At 30.0% G+C, this 16,627-nt stretch overlaps 1 long non-coding RNA gene across 1 annotated transcript; it reads right to left on the reverse strand.

Annotated features, from left to right (window-relative positions):
- Positions 1 to 3,167: 3,167 nt before the first annotated feature.
- Positions 3,168 to 6,093, reverse strand: LOC128195435 (uncharacterized). Its single transcript, XR_008246955.1, has 4 exons — positions 5,426 to 6,093; positions 5,078 to 5,144; positions 4,349 to 4,443; positions 3,168 to 3,592 (listed from the first exon to the last, which is right to left on the reverse strand). It is a non-coding gene; the product is annotated as an uncharacterized LOC128195435 (long non-coding RNA).
- Positions 6,094 to 16,627: the final 10,534 nt, after the last annotated feature.

Consider the following 16,627-nt stretch of genomic DNA (forward strand, 5'->3'; position numbering starts at 1 on the left):
TAAGCCTCTACCGCCTCGGTTGTATAGAGAATCGAGGCCTAAAGTGCCCAGAAAAAAAAAATTCAAAAATTATATTAAATGACATTTTTGTAATTTTAATGAACCTTTTTACCTCGCTTCTAAGGAGATCGAGGCCAAAACCTCTGCACAAAATTAATTACCTTATGTGAAAATCTATATGTTACAACTGTCTAACTTTAATGAGAGGAGGATATGGCCTCAGTTCTGCAGGGAATCGAGACTAGAGCCCCTTTTTAAAATCTCTGTCAGCTGAAACGTCAGAGTACAGAGCGAGACATAGTACAGAGTGGGAATGTCAGTGGAGAAGAGGGGTTTTGGCCTCGATTTTGAGAGTAACCGAGGCCAAAAACCCTGCACAAAGATATTTGTCAGACTGCATATAGGATTCTTAGTTGGAGCAGGGGGTTTTGGCCTCGGTTCTAAGGATAACCGAGGCCAAAAACCCTGCACAGAGATATTTGTGAGTTGCAAAGTCTTTTCTTGGCAACTTTTGCAGACTCTATGGCTTCGGTTAAGGTAGAACCGAGACATATATTTTCCCAATAATTTCAAAAAGGCCACTGCCCCATTTTATGTTTCAGTTTCTGGCTAACCGAAGCATAATGAGCGCATTAGTAGCCCCATTTTTTACTAGTGTAATTAACTTTGTTTGATTTTCATTACTAGTTGTTTTTCATTTGCATGTTTACATTTGAACAAGGTCATTCTCTCTTTCTTCAAGGCATTGTTGACTCATAATAACTTATTGTGTTTTCAAATATTAGAACCTTTTTGTAACCCATTTGAGCATTAAAAGCACAATTATTTCATCTTGGAATCTGGACCCTTGTTGAAAATTATTGACTACCTCACCATAAATGGAAAGAGCAAACATTTCATGGTCATAAGTGTGATTCAAGTGTGAGGGAAGTTACCAAAAGAGGGGAACCATGAAAGTCATATTAGAATTGGTTGTGGTTCATGTGATGTCATCTTATAAATATGTCCCATATAAAAGAAAAAGATAAAAAAAGAAAAAAAGAGAAGAAAAAAAACATGAATAATGTGGCTGCAATGTGGTGATTGGTTGTGTTATATTTTTCAGATTAAAGAAAGTATAATGCTAAGTCTGTGAAGTTGATGTGATTGCTCTCTTTTGTAGTTCATGCTACCTAGATACACCAATTCCCTTCCTTGTCTTGTCCCAACACCAAATAAAGTCCTTTTTGTGTTTGCATGTTTTGAAAACTCTTGACTCTTGAAATGAAAAACAAAATTAAATTGTGTGCAAGAGAATGACACTTGTATAGTGTGCTTGAGCGAAACACCTTTTCTAGTGAAGATTGATTCCTTGGGTTGATTAATGGAATATTTTTGTCATAGGTGTTAATATCTTTTAAAGCATGTATATTCATTCTTGTGATGTTTAAATTATGGGAACCATAGTTAGAGATTTATAAGTTTCACATATTCTTTTTGGATTGATGTTGAAATGAGAGCATTCAAGAATGTGATCTAAATTGGTTGAGTGAATTTGCATCTTAGTTGTTTGACCTTTGTTGAGTAGTTGTCTTCTTAAGCCAAGTTGCCTTAGGACAAACAATGTTTTAAGCATGAGTGAGTTTGATAACGTTAATTTCTACCTTTTCTTAGTGTTAATTTTTGTGAATAAAATCAACTTTATCTTGTTTAATCCTTAAGTTTATCTTGTTTTTGCATATTCTTTTATATTTTAGTTGTTTTATACTTGTTTTTCTCTAATCTCTATTTTTGTGTGTGTGAAATAAGTCAATAGGAATCAATTTTAGTGGAGGAAAACAAGTGGAACTTAAGGAAGCATGATTGGATAAGACAATGATTTTTAGACAAATACCCACCCACGTCATGGGAATTAGAATCAAACCCAACATTGCAACCATGAAGAAAGGAATCACCTGTAGGGTTATTACTACCATGAATAGTCCTTGGAAGAGAAAAAAACCCACCATTGAGCTATTTAATACCATTGGGTTTACACAAAATGAAAGTGATTATCAACCACAATCGAATATGCACCAAAAGATCAATACAACCAAAAAATCAATACAAAACCAATTAACAAATATTAATAAATTTCAAGATATGTGTATTAAAATATATATGCACCAATAAATTATGAAAAGTGATTAATCTTCTTAAATTGTCTAATCGAACAATTCAACATTTAACACATAATTAGTATTGTCTCTTCTCTTATATTAATTTTAAAAAAAAATCAACTGTTTTACAAAACTTGGAGGAAATACATAATTTTTGTATTAAATCTCAAACAGGAAAGCTAAGGTTAACTCAATAACAATTTTCAAATAAACAAAATATAAACACATATAGTTACAAATTATAAAAAAACAAATAACGCAACATAAACATACAAAAAAGTACATTAAACATAGAAACTGCTTTAATATAAATATACAAAACAATATTAAGAGCAACTATAATTTTTTTTTTATGAACTTGGGTGAAACTAGTCGTAACCGGACTTCCAAATGTTTAGAGTATGAAGTGAGAAGTTAATAAATCTAAAATAAAATACACAAAAACTATTCATTAGATACCAAAAATTAAGAAAAAAATAATAATCATCCAACCCTTTTTACTTTTGCAAGGGAAAGAAAATGGAGGGAGAAGAGTGGTGCAACAACAATGGTAACAATGAAGATGAGGAGATTGATAGAAGGGATTTGAAGGTAATGTAACGACAGCGACAATAATAATGATGTAGCCACAGCGAAACAACAAAACAGAAAGGGTGAATGGGAAATGGGGAAATCACTACAAAAAAAAATTGAATTACATACAACCAAAATCCGTATATAAGACCCAAAATCCGTATATAACACTTGATTACATACGACTTATATACGGAAAAAAATCCGTATATAAAACTATCGTAACTAAATTATATACGAAAAAATCCGTATATAATTTATATACGAAAAAATCCGTATATAATTTATATACGAAAAAATCCGTATATAAAATCTATATATAATTATATACAGAAAAATCCGTATATAATATAAAAAGATCCGTATATGTTTACATATGGAAAAATCCGTATGTAACTTTATGATTTTATAAAAAAAAATTTAAATGAATTCATATCTGCACTCAATAACTAAGAGTTACATATAACTTAAAAGAGTCAAACACAATTGTCAAATTACATCTCAAGCATTTCACATTTAAAAGTCAAATATATTCATAAATAAGTAGTACAATTCATAATATGGTAAACATAATAGTAAATTAAACTATTTATACAATTGGTTATCTATGAAAAACTATCTAAGAATTGTTCCACCAGCACCACTAACTAGCCATTTATCATCAAGGCGATGGCTCTAAACCCCAAATAAAGAATCTTCAATTCTTGTATTGCTGAGTAGAAGATTTACCAAGTGAATAGAAAAGTCTTGATGATGTTGATGATGTTGCATTTGATTGCAAAGGCCTTGTGGCAGTGCCTGCCATTGTTGTAAAAATGTGAAGTCAAGTTCGAAAACTTTTGCTGAGTAACACTTCTCATTCTCTCAACCGTGCTCTTCTCCTGACAGTAACACATCATTAAACACTATTAGAAATGTCAATTAAGATGGTGCAAAGATCAAATGATACTTTCCACGTATCTAAAGCATAAAATCTATAGCACTATCTTACAAGATTCATTAAGCATGTATTTGACCACAAAATTCTTCTCATATTCCCATCCACTATATTTTTTTATATAAGCAAAAATTCCAAAGTCGATTTGTCACCTATGTTGAATTCATACGACTATTCAGTTCGTTTCACATCTAGGTCATCAGTTTTATAGTATTCACCAATAAATTAAATACAAAAAATTACAATTGAAACAATCAAAAGCCATTCAATTATAAAGTAACTTTCTTGGATTACTTTTTTCCACGGGGATTCAATACAGAGGTGTGATAAAACTATGTTTTAATAATAAGAAAAATATATAAGGACTTATACTTTAACAATATAAAATCCAAAAAATTAGATACGTAAAAAAATATTAATATATTAAAAATATAAAAGTAAACAAGAATTTAGATGAATAAAAAAGAGAGATAAAAAGTAAAATTAAAGGTGAAAAAAGTTGGCAGGATTTATATTCTAATCAATCCAGAATTTCAATCCGAGGACTACTAAAATAAATACTTATGAATGGGTTCTTAATTTAATTTCAACAATATATACATTTAACTACTAAAATAATCCATTTAAAAGAAAAAATTGCCGCCACAAGTACATGGTAGATGCATTAATATAAAGGAACTACTCTGACACAAGTGCTAACCCTGAAATCTGCTTGACTAAGAACTTCTTTGGTTGTTACATTGAATTCATTCCTTATGGGAGACTTGCGTCACCAGGTTTGGTAAGATTCAGCTCCTGTATGAATAAAGAAACTGCACAAATTAAAAAACTAATATGCACACATAATACAAAATAAACATTAATAGAGAAGGTTGAGATATCATGTAATGAAAGGATATTGTAGCCATGGTTGTTTAATAGTTCTGCACTAATAGCATAAGAAACTAAAAGTTGTAGATGAGAAAGGATGAGTAATCGAACTTGATAGAAAGGATTCAGCAATTAATTGAATCCCGTGACAAAAGTGCCATGACAAAAAGAGATTTGCCAAAAAAAAGTATACCAAAATCCCATATTCTCCTTATTAGAAAATAACTTCACCCTCTTGGGGCCTAAAAGATGGAAATGCAATCCAATTATAACTACGACAACATTAAAAAAAAGTGCAGTAGCAATCAGTGAAGATCATATTTACAAGATAAATAATCATAGCAATCAGTGAAAGACGTAATTCAAAATTTGTAGGAACTAAATTCTTAAACTTTGAAAGACGTAACAGTATTCATCCATTTAAGAAAGTTAATTACAATAGTTTTACCAATTCAAAATTTCTAGGAGCAACCGTTTTTAGTTTAAAAACCTAATTCACTGTCCCGTTTGCAATCATGAATCACTTTTGTGATGTAACTAGATTCAAGTGCAGGCTTACATGCTTTGATAAGGTCTTCTCCCCTTTCAATTGCATCAACCAAGTACACAGCATCAGGAAACGCAAGCTGCGAAAACAAGAATCTCGGATGAAATTTCATGCCAACAATGTAAACTATAAGTATATCACCACACGCTCATCTCACAAAATAACTAAAAAAAATAAGTCCTAAAAGAACACAATCATCAGCGAAAAATAAAAACCCACAACTAAAATCACAACACAGCATGTGACGAGAGTGCAGAGAGTGCCTCTGCGACACAAGTCAACACCGTCGTAATCAAAGCCAATGACGAGCTTCGATTGAGGTGATGATTCAAGGAAAAAGAGGAGGCTACAGTGACACACCTTATACCACTTCGAATCTTCTTAAACATCAATATAATCGCCTCAATCGAACTTCCGAACCGAACCATAAAGCATTATGTGCCAATGAAAGAAACAAAAGAGGGATTAGGGTTCACGAGTTTTTGCAATGTCGGGCTAGGGACTCCTAGCATTTGAACGAACAAAGAGGCTACTTACTAGGACCCAGTGAGGGTCACCTTAACCAATAACAACAACAAACTTCGTCACCATCTCTGACGAACTCCGTCACCGAACGCCACACAACATCAAACGACACACAATGGAGAGATGAAGGAGATTAGTTTGAAGATGCAGAGGTGAGTCGGTGGTCATAGACACAGAGGAAAAATGACAATGCTTCGACAACAATACCTAGGGTTGAATGTCTTTAGGAATTGCTTCTTCAGTCTCGTACGAAATTCGCGAAATGAAAAATGTTGGGGGAGAACACGGGTACCACACAGCGACAACGACACCTTGGAAGACCACGATTGGAGGCAAGGACTCCTAGGGTTTGAGCGACGAAGATGATGGATCGACGAACGAAGATGATGGTTCCAGATGATGAAGGAGAATGACTATGATCGATGAGAAGAATCACTTGATGACAAGAATGTCCAGAGAAGAAGCTATGATCGATCGAGAGGGAAGAAAAGAGCCGAGAGGAAAGAAAGAGCTGAGACGAAGAAGGGCTCGAGAACTTTCCAACAACACTCACGCCTATTACGTTTTCTTTTAGGGTTTAATTTGTTAATTTTTTTCTTTAATATTTGTATATAATATCTTGGAGGAAACCCAATTACATTCAGATATTATATAAAGTTTTAGTCTTGAGAAAAGTCCAACCAAAAGGTGCCAGCATTATGTAGAAATCTTACGTACGAATAATCCGTATAAAAACTTTTTTTCTATTGCATAAGTTATCCGTATATAAAATCTATATATAACAAAAAAATTATGTACGGATAAAGATCCGTATGTAATAATTCGTATTTAAATGTACTTTTTCTTGTAGTGAATGCAAAATGAAAAAGGAAATGGAGAGAGAGAGAAAGGAGATAGGAGAGAAGAGAGTGACAGATGAAGTGTGGAGGAGGAGAGTGACAGATGAAGTGTGGAGGAAGAGAGAAAGCAGTCGCAAACAACAATGAATTGAGCAAAGAATGTTTAAAGAATGTTTATAGGTAAGCTATTTACAAAATATTTTCTAGATAACTTAATTACTAAAAAATGTACTTTTCTCATGAATATTTTCATTAATAATTTTTCTACACTATATTTTGTAGGTAATGTTCGTAGAAAATTTTCAACGCTTTAATTTCTTAGATAAATTACTCATAAATATTTTCGTAAGTAATTCGTAACTAAGTTACCTATGAATACATATTTTCGTAAACAAAATTACCTACGAGTTTATTACCTAAGAAATACATTTTGTAGGTAATTCATAAATATAACATCAAATTACTTACAAAAATTTTCTATTACCTATGAATTTTGAGCGTAAATAATAACAAATTTCTTATAATGAGATAAAACTTTCAATTCAATATAAATTAATACTAATGTACAACTTATTACATCTTACAGCTATTAAAATGTTGATATAATGATATTTGTTTAATATTCATTAGTTTAATATATATTTATATATATATATATATATATATATATATATATATATATATAATTAATCTAGTAGTATTTCTTTAATTATTATACTAAGTTTTATATCATATCATATGAACTCACTAAAATTAATCGCAACATATCATATAATCATGTATAAACCGATGAAGGTAAAAACATATAAAATTATAAGAATTAGGAAAAATATATAAATAATGTCATAATTAATTATTTTAAAATCATTTATTTAAAAATTTATTATAATATATAATGGTTTATTATTATTTTTTTAAAATTTTTTTTCTAAAAGATAAAAGAGAAAAATAAGAATATATATATATATATATATATATGATATTTTGATACTTTGTAGTTACTAGAAGATCATATAAAATCTCTTAAGTGTATATAAGATTTTAAGGATAAAAGTGAAGTCTCTAAGTATAGATATTAAATGAGTGAGTATTACACATAGTGAAAAAGAATGTGACATAAAAAAAAACATTGAAAGTTTACGTATAAAATCCAGGTAAGGAAAGCTAACATTTCTGTTTTCTTGTATGTAGAACGTGACATAAAAAGAAACATTGAAGGTTTACGTACAAAATTCAAGTAAGGAAAGCTAACATTTCTGTTTGTACGTAGGTGTGTATGATGAGTTGAGTTAAATGGTTGTGTAATGGAAGTTAACTTGCATTTTATAATGTGATCACAGTTTTAGAAAGTGAAGTTTGATGGTTTTATTATAAAAATCTAACTTATTTTGAGTTGTAAAATGATGGATTGAAGATCCTAATTATGAAATTGTTTCCGCAAAAAGGTTAATTGAGTTTTGACTTTTGGGTTGATAATTATTATTATTATTGTTATTTGATGTTGAAATGAATTTTACTTAAATAATGTGTTATGAGCTCAAGAACAATGAAATTATGAGGTTTGATAGTATTTTCAATTCGTTGTTTAAAGTTATGAGATGAGTTTTTATGAAATTGCATAATTATTTAGATGCATGAGTTTAAAATGAGGTTTTATGAAGGTGAACATGTTTTATTATTTGTGCATGTGTGTTTTGGATTGATTTTACCATAGTTGAAGAAACCATTTTATAAGGATGATATAATCCATTATTGATCGAAGAGATGATTCTTTATTACTTGAACGATGATTTGTAACTTGAGATAAATAAATATTAGCAAATAATAAATTTATATATATATATATATATATATATATATATATATATATATTATATCTTGAAAGACTAAATATTTATTTAATTAAAATATGGATATATCAACAAAAAGAGAAAATTGTTTAAAATAATAAAAGTTAACAATTTTCATTTCAAACCATCTTTCTAAAAATTCTACTCAAAATCAAACGTAATCCAATTAGTATTAAGTTCTCAAATATATTAAAAACGTAACAAATTTAAATAATATAGATATGTAAAAGAAACTCAAACAAAAAATAAAGGGTAATAATAATTGACTCTAAAGTTTTTTGTAGAAATTTGACTATAGCTGAATTTATATTTAGTTTTAATTGTTACAATATTTAGTTTTAGTATAACTTTAAAATATACAAATTAACTTTTTATAGATATAAAAGTATTTATTTTTTAATAATTCAAATTTCATTTTAATTTATATATTTATAATTATATACTTATTTATGTAAAGTGAACAATTATATTTTGTAATCGACGAGTTAAAATACTATTATATGCTATTGACAAACTTTTGGATATATATAAATACACAACTATCAGTAAGGAGTGCTCAGCAGTACAAGAACACCACTTAGTACCCTACATATAGAGGCCAAAACCACATGTCACTGGATGACTAGGGCTCAACGACCTATTAGTGGCCCTAAGCGCCACATGAGGAAAAAAATTTTCATCTAAATGAATTTGGGTAACCATAGACCTATTAAAATGACTAATTTGGTATTTCTAGCTCAATGAAGTGTTCTAAAACAGGTTTAGATATCATATTGAATACCAATTCAATCAAATGACAAGTTCCTTGATTTTTCCAATTCAACATCAATTTCAATAAAAAAACAAGTGTCCTTCATACAACAAACACAAGAACAACTCAACATACCAAAATGATCAATATATCAGTAATACAAGTAGCTATCCAAACCCTAAATTGTAGAAACGTTGACCACTAACCTCAAGTTCATTCAAAAATTAATCCCTAAAGAATTTCACATATCACAACCCCAATTCTAGGCAATTTCTAACATCATACCTTTATATTCTCTAATAGAATTTCATCACTATATTCAACTAACCATGACTCATATCTCATCAATTCCAAACAAACAAACAAAAGCTTACTTTCAACCATAAGTTCCAACAAAAACACCATATAACATACTACCAATTATAGACCAAAATAAACATATTAAACAACACTATCATAAAATCAAAACAAATTTTAATAATGTAGAGACCATTAAACATGCACACATAATTCTAATCATATTCGAACTTAAGAATAATGGTATTTAGTTTTCCTTACCTTAAAGAAGATCAAACTGTTATAGAAAGCCTAAAACAAATCCATAAGCACATGAAGTCCTATGTGCTCCTACGAACCATAGAAATACAATTAGAGTACATCGTTAGGATCACTAATCGATAGATAGTCTTATATAACACTCAAACATCACATGCATTCACAACAATTTCATATGCAAAAGAAGAAAAAATAGACCAAAGAAAGGTGAAAAAAACAAACTTACTCTATTCGAAAAACTAATCGGTCCAAATTGAAGAGCTCGCTTCTAGAATCAATCCTACAATCTCAATTTTTCAATTAAATAAATAGAGAGTGAGAACTCCTAAAGAGAACTCAAAGAACTTTACAAAAATGATTTTCAGAAAGATAATATGTTTTAAATTATGAAACTCGTTGATAAAGAAATTATTTATCTTAAAACCCTTTAATATTAAAATAATCAAATATGACTATATTTAAACCATTACCATCTCTAAAATGTTATTTTCTAAATCATAAACTTGACTATAGGTGAATTTATATTTAGTTTGAATTGTTACTATCTTTAGTTTTAGTAGAACTTTTCTAACTTTTTATATATATAAAAATATTTATTTTTAATAATTTAAATTCCATTTTAATTTATATATTTATAATTATATACTTATTTATGTAAAGTGAACAATTATATTTTGTAATCTATTGACAAACTTTTGGATATATATTATTGTGTGTGGATATATCATAGTAACAAACGAACACGTTGTGTACTTATCTATAATAAACACAAATTAATTGAAAACTATGATACACTAAATACAGTGCTTAATGTTGAAACGAATAGATAAAAATTCTATAATTAACTTACTAATTCCGACTGTTAATTAAGATAAACTAACTTCTAAAACCAAATAACAATATCTGTTACTTTGATTAGAACAATATCAATGCATCATATAAAACACAACCACATGATATGAACTAGAGGAAATAAAAAAGCAAGATCAATATTTGATCCTTTTATCATTTAATTTCACCAAATTCTTCTCGAATTATTATTACTTTTTGTGGGATTAAAATGTTGGAAAATTCTACATTATTATTCATTTCAAGGACAAGATATCAGCTGAGGGAAACTGAGAAGAAACACAAAATGAAAAGATTTACTAGATTTTTGGAGAAGAGTGTTTGGATGTTTGTGGGTGCATGCAAGAGACTGTGGTATAAACTCAGGATGAACCTCAATTTCTAATCTCACATTCTATCACATCTTCAAATTAAAGAGTAGCAGTAGAAAACTAGATTACAAGACTTATAAATTCTCACATTTTCATGCAAAATATGATAGGAAGTTTCTACCTTTTGTTTCCAACATTTTCTTCTTATTAGCTTCTCTAGTCATTTGGATTCTTAATTCTCGTTCATTTCTATTGATGAAAGGATGAGTTCATATATCCAAATTAATTGTACACTAAATATTCATCATTCTCTTAACCATATTTGATCCTTCTAATTTTTCTATTTGCTTTACCTAATGATTGCAAAAAGTTAATATAGATTTTGTGTTATAAAGACGTTAAATACGATATGTAGAAGTTATTTAGTTTATGGGTTGCAGAATTAAAAAAATTCTTTTTAGCTTTTGGTTGAAAAGTACTTGTAATTCATAAGTAAAAAATGTAAAAAGAAAATAAATATAACATGAACTTAAAATAGATCAGAACTAGAATAAATATTATGTGGGTTCAGAACAAGTTATTTTGTCTGTCTTATCTAAATACATTTTTTGGACGTGAACGTTATTTGGGCTACTGTTGTTTTATTTGTGGAGTTTCTTCTTACACGTCCAAGCCTTTTTACATGCACCTTTAAATTTTGATTTAATGACAAAAGTAACCTTATAATAGAATAAATAATTCTTTTACTTTATTTTCTCTCTTATACAATTAATCTGCTGCCACATCCATCAACATTTACTTCTTTTTTAATTTTCTTCAAATATTAGTGTCTTACCTTCTTGCTTCCTCTCAATTCCTTTGCTCTCTACCCTTACACCCGTTAGATTTTGCAAAATTTTTTATTATTGCACTAATTAAGCTTCATTTGCTTCGCTCTTCATTCCTACACACACGATATACGAGCGAAAGGAAAGATACTAAACCAAAGATTATAATTAACCCATGTCTTTTGAGTCATAAAATTAAACATAAATGCATATTCATACACAGCCATTATATGCATACTAATATTCTCTTTGAGAGATTCACTAATTCAAATGGTAACTAAAATTTGGACCAACTAGAATCACCTAACACGTTTGAGTATATAAATAAAAGGTTTAAACCCTAAGTTGATGCTTGTATTTGTAGTAGAATCTCAAGTGAGACCTCTTGTTGAAAATTGTCTCAATTAGGTCCTAAATTTTGAAAAATTGAGTCAGTTAAGCCATTTCCGTTAAGTGTTGACAGACAACGTTAACAAATGCTGAGTTGTAATTTTGTTTTAAAGGACGTGTCATTCTGTATTATATTAAGTGGGTGATGTGTTTTACAATCATCAATTTCACGTGGAGGCTAAAATTAGTATGGTTGCCAGCCCTAATATTTAAAGGGGTCCCTGTAACACCCTAATATTTTAAAGGGTATTACTGTTAGTAGAGACTAAATTAACTTGATATCTTCTATAAACAATCAAACTTTATTTCAATTCTCCCAAAGTACAATACCAAACTTACAAACTTCAAACAATATAGTCTTCATCTCTTAACATAAATTCGAAATTTCAACTTATAAGTTTTACACAATATAATTTTTCCAATACAAATTTATTCTTTTTACAAAATATTCCTGAAAGTTTTTCCCGCATCTCTCTCATCTCTAAGCTTTTTCAACCGCATCTGCAACATTATCTATTCACATATAACATCAGTTATATGATCATAGCACAAACAAATAAGGGTAAGCCAACCATATCATATCAATCATTAAACTTGTAATAAAAATAGTTAAATCATGTATTTCTACAATTGCTAAAATATCATTACTCCGGTGTCATTAATTCATCATTATCAAAATCATCTTCCTCATTTTCATAAACCTTACAATTGTACCATGTTTACTCACGAAGCCTTATGGTCAGACCGCTCTCTGCCTGCTTCCTTAAGCCTCACCTGTATACTATGTCTTACTCTCTGAAGCCTTATGGTCAGACCTCTCTCTGCCTGCTTCTATAAAACTTATGAACCACATATTTATGTCAAAGCCTTATGGTCAGACCACTTGCTGCCTGCTTTCATAAACCTTAGGTGTTACTTTGCTCATATCAAGCTCTCATGGTATAAACCGAACATACTACTTCCCGTAGGAAACATCATTTCATAAGCAATGATTTCTTATATCCACTCCAACATTTCATCAAATTAACATTTCATACCCTCTTATCCACTCCAACATTCATCAAATCAACAATTCATAACCTCTTATCCACATAACTCAATCATGTTCATTCTCTAATCATAATTTGACAATAACCTATTTTGGTGTCAATAAATTAAACATATTGCCAGATATCATACTTCATATTATAGACTCATTTTGACCATAACGAGTATAACTCAACATATTTTCACCAATCAAAGATTCATAGATCAGCCAAAACATTTCAACATATCTTAGCAACTACATATTAAAGTCTGAGCTCAATGTAACGATAAATAAAATATATATGAAGTTTTTTACCATGATAACTTTATGCATCTACAATCAACTTATTTTATTTTATTTTCATCCTATTAGAGATCTTTATTTACCCCAATTGGTCACCGGAGAGGACCCAGATGTCTGAACGCATCAAACTCACCTTCGACGCCAGCACATATGACTAGTCACAACTGACTGGACCAGGCCAGGGCTGCTCTATGATCAGGGATGTGCCAACTCAGGTTTTTAAGGTTCCTCTATCCTACCAACAAAGGGAGGCCCTCAATAATTAACAATTTATTTATTTAATTTATCTACCTTGTTCTCTTATGCTCTAAATCTAAAATGCCTAATTTTAATATTTTTATTTCCTCTCACAACAACCTCAAACAGTATCTGTATATCTATTTAATACTCATATACAAGCTATTACAGAACCCTTACTCCAAACCTTCCAACAAGATCAATTTCAGCCAACAAACTCATTCAATAAATTCATCACATCACAACATGTACAATTTAATAGTTTAAGTTATAACACTCAATATAATAAAAGTCATAAAACTGTTTCGCAAGAGAACACCAATTCAACATTCGTATATTTATAAATTCATACAAGATAATTATAAACAATTAACAATAATAAAATATTACTATAAATGGTCATAGAAGAATACAATATTTGACAATCATAAAAATAATCTTAATATAAAAATTCATGGGGAAACAAGAAGTTGAATCTGGCAGAGCCGGTTAGACAACTTCTAATCCATCCAGAAATACAATATAATTAATTAAAAAGAACAATACATGTCTGGGGAAATAAGAAGTTGAATCTGGCAGAGCCGGTTAGACAACTTCTAATCCTACCAAAAATGCAATAAAATAAATAAGTAAAGCAATAAATAGTTTGGGGAAACAAGAAATTGAATCTGGCAGAGCCGGTTAGACAATTTCTAATCCTTCCAAAATACAATAAAAATAAATAAGGAAAACAATAAAATGTTTGGGGAAACAAGAAATTGAATCTGGCAGAGCCGGTTAGACAATTTCTAATCCTTCCAAAATAAACAACTAATAACATACAAATGGCAAAACATAATCAACATCACATTTTACAACTATCACACTTGGATATCAACACAAAAGCATACTCTCATTTAAAATTCAAGATCATACAGAAACAAAATACTCCATATTCAAGATTTAAGATAATACAAAAGGAAACACTCAAAGTTAGCTCCCCTTACCTCTATTACAGACTTAATCTCCTCGCTCTCTGAAAATTTCCAGAATATCCCCTTTGAAATTAGAAATTCTTCCAACTCTCTTCTCTAAAAAATTTTCTAAGTTCTTTAGTGTAAATTTTCAACCTTCCCCCCTTGGCTATTTATAGCAAAAAAATTTACTATTCATTTTTTACTATTCATTTTAACTATTCATTTTTTTATTCATTTTACTATTACAAAAATAATTTTTTATTTGCAATTTGATGAATTCTGATCTCAAAGCTACGTGGAACACTTATCCTTTCCAAATATTATTTTATTTTTTTTTATTTTTTATTACTATTCACTTTTTACTATTCACAATTTACTATTCATCATTTTTTTTAGCATTTAACTTACAAATATTTTCAAGGATCTTACAATCTCCTCATATATAATTTGTCATAGATCTTCGTCTTGGGAAAGAAAAGCTTGTAGAAGGCAAAAGAACAACACTGTTGAGATAAAGAATGTCTCATTCATCTTCGTCTTGCATAAGCAAGGGTTGGGGCATTAAACACAATAGTGGCAGTGGTAGGAGGTTGGGTGTAAAATCCAGTTGCTTCTATGGTCACAATGCAGTGTTCCGCATTACGAGAATCCCTAAAAACAAGGGCAAAAAAGTATGGGGTTGCTCTAACTTCAAGGTAACTTTCATGGAAGCAAAAATGTGAATTTTATTTTTTGGGTTTTGATGATGTAGTGAGTAGATGTGTGTTTTTGTTGTGAACAGGGTGAGAATGAAGATTTGGTTGGCTGCAACTTCTTTCAGTATTGCAGTGAAGAAGGAATTGAAGAAAGAAATGTGCTGAATGTAGAAAAAGGAGTCTAACAACAAGAAATGATGAAGTGGGTGGAATTGTGATGAAGATGGAACAAACGGATGTTGAAAAGATGAAAATAACTTGTTTAAAGAAAAATGTTCTTATGTTGGAAAAGTGGTTGAAGGTGTTATTGGGGCTGGTCTTTGTTATATGTGTTTTTAATGTAATTGTAATATCAATGTTGTTATAAGAAGTTTATGTATTGTAATTGAGTATTTTTAATTTAATGTTTGTTTTAATTTTAAAGGTTACTGATGTTAATGTGTGTTACATAATGTGTGAAAAATTATTCATCAATGGTCATTAAGCAAGAAGGGATGATTTACCCATTACATGAAAAATTGTAGTCAATAAGCAAAAGAAACCTGATAATATACTTTAACAGAGTCTCAAAGTTATCAAAATACATGGCATAAAACCTGATAAAACATTGTCTTTGAATATCAAAATAAACCAAAAGAAACCTCATCAAACATTGTCTTTAAATATCAAAATACACCAAAAGAAAATTGATAAAACATTGTCTTTCAACATTAAACATTACATCAAATATAAAACACTATCTTGAAAATGAAAGTCCTAACACTCTCTGCTAATTAGGCATCAATTGATTGCTGAGTAGGAAGCACAGTAGATTGCTCACACTACAAAAAAGAAGGGCATTACCGAAGGCCAGAAGCCCTCGGAAACAGCCCAAAACCGTTGGTAAAAGGTAATTACCGAAGGCTTATCGACGGCCAAAGAGCCCTCGGTAAATCCCTTGTCGCTAACATTTACCGAGGGCTTTCGCCCTTCGGTAATTACCGAGGGCCAAAAGCCTTCGGTAATTACCGAAGGGCAAAAGCCTTCGGTAATTTCCGAAGGGCGAAAAAAAAAAAACAGGGCGTTGGGCTGCTGCAGAATGTGATGCATATATATCTAAACTAAAGCTCTACAAAGTAAAACAGCAAAAGAACCAAAAATGTAGCTTTTGTATTGAGTTGAGAAAATTATGTCCCACTTTATCTCAAATTTAAGTTTAAAACATATAATACTTCAGTTCAAGCTTACCTGTGACTAAATCAATTATGTAAGCACTCAACCAAACACCCTAAATTTTGCATCTCAACGCTTGCCACTACATATTGGTATATAAACAAGTTCTAAACGGGGATGGAATTTAATCTTATATGTTACTCAATCTTTATGTAACATGATGTTTCATGATTCATGATTCATGAAACATGAGAAAAATGCCGATGATGAGGTCAATGTAAATGTACCAAAATGT

This window comes from Vigna angularis, chromosome 2 (genome assembly GCF_016808095.1).
Source record: "Vigna angularis cultivar LongXiaoDou No.4 chromosome 2, ASM1680809v1, whole genome shotgun sequence".
NCBI classification, from domain to species: Eukaryota; Viridiplantae; Streptophyta; class Magnoliopsida; order Fabales; family Fabaceae; genus Vigna; species Vigna angularis.